Raw genomic sequence first — 1,545 nt, 5'->3', positions numbered from 1 at the left:
ATATATATATATATATATATATATATATATAGATTGTTATCAAATTTGTTGGTTATTAAGATGTGATGATTGGCTATGATTGCCATTGAAATCAATATAGTATTATTTTAGAGAGTTACTGGAATTAAAGTGTTAGGAGTATATACATATATATATACGTTTTCAATACATACACGCGAAGCTAATTTTTTTCCATTCTTGTACAGATATATGCATATACTATTTACGTATATTTATGGACTAGAGGGTATTGGTTAAATTATTATGGTTGGCGGATCAACAGTACTAGGATATAAAATATGTTTATCTGTTGGTTAATATTTTTAATTCATTAAGAGTTAGATGGCATATTGAGGTGAATTGTTGTATGATTGTAAAAATGGGTTGTGAGTTTGTTTTGGAAATTAATGGTAACTGTTGGGTGCTAAATTAATAGGAATGGTGGGCCAATGATTGGCCATAATGAGCCAATCATTGGTTGGAATAAAGGGTGTCAAAGGAAAAGTTACTATTCCTAAGGCAATTCGGTTTAAACTTTATATTTTTGGTTATTATATTATGATTCAAGTTTTGATAAGTTGGTATGTGTAATTAAATATTAGAGGTATGGTATTAGGTGAATACCATTTGAATTATGATATTCGCAAAAATTGGAACTGCATCATAGACTTAAAACTTGAAAAATATGATAGTTGAAATGTTAATTGTCATCAAGATTTACGAAGTGGATTATAAATCTTAGTCAATTTTTAGGGCAAGGCCAACACATAGTAATGTGGGTGTTGTTAGTTTTGAAATCTTATTTTGAATATGTACTTGATTAGATTGCATTGATTTGAAAGCTCAACGAAAACGGAAGGCTCAAGTCCCGGAGTGATTGTTCAGTTATTTGAGGCAAGTGGATTTCTAAACCCTTGTTAAGTGTATAAAATTGTGTATTTTCTTGTGGTATGTGTTGGGGAGTAATGGGACTTTGTGATGGGTTGACTTGTCCATATTGAATAATTTTAATGATGAAAAAGGGGTAATAAAATGCAATATGATTAATTGTTGGTGTGTGATGTTTGAAAATGATTTGAAGGCTTATTGCTTATTTGTTGATATTGTATCACAGTTGCATTATTGTGAATTGTGCCTTGTATGAAAATGGTCATCTCCTCATTAATTGTGTGAACATGTCATTTGCATAGGTCCTGAGACATGGTTGTGATAAGTGTTATGTGAGAAGAGGATGTACCATTTAGAGGGACGTATCGCGCGCCGCGATGGATACTATATATCGAGGGGTGTATCGCGCACTGCGATGAATAATATTATCGAGGGACGTGTCGTGCGCCGCGACGGATGCATGGATAGATATATCCCCAATGGGTCCCGGACTGAGAGACATTGGGTGTGTATCACTAGGTCAGACATACATCTTTATACTTGACATTGCATTCCATTGCATTGCACATATTTATCATTAGTGAACTTGATATTTTGTTTTGCTAATCTTGTGAGTGTCTTTCTGTGGAATTTTGATTGATGAATATTGAGCTTGTT

This window comes from Solanum tuberosum, unplaced genomic scaffold, assembly GCF_000226075.1.
Source record: "Solanum tuberosum cultivar DM 1-3 516 R44 unplaced genomic scaffold, SolTub_3.0 scf00253, whole genome shotgun sequence".
Classification (NCBI taxonomy): domain Eukaryota; kingdom Viridiplantae; phylum Streptophyta; class Magnoliopsida; order Solanales; family Solanaceae; genus Solanum; species Solanum tuberosum.
The sequence above is the reverse complement of the archived record's forward strand: the minus strand, read 5'-3'. Positions refer to the sequence as shown.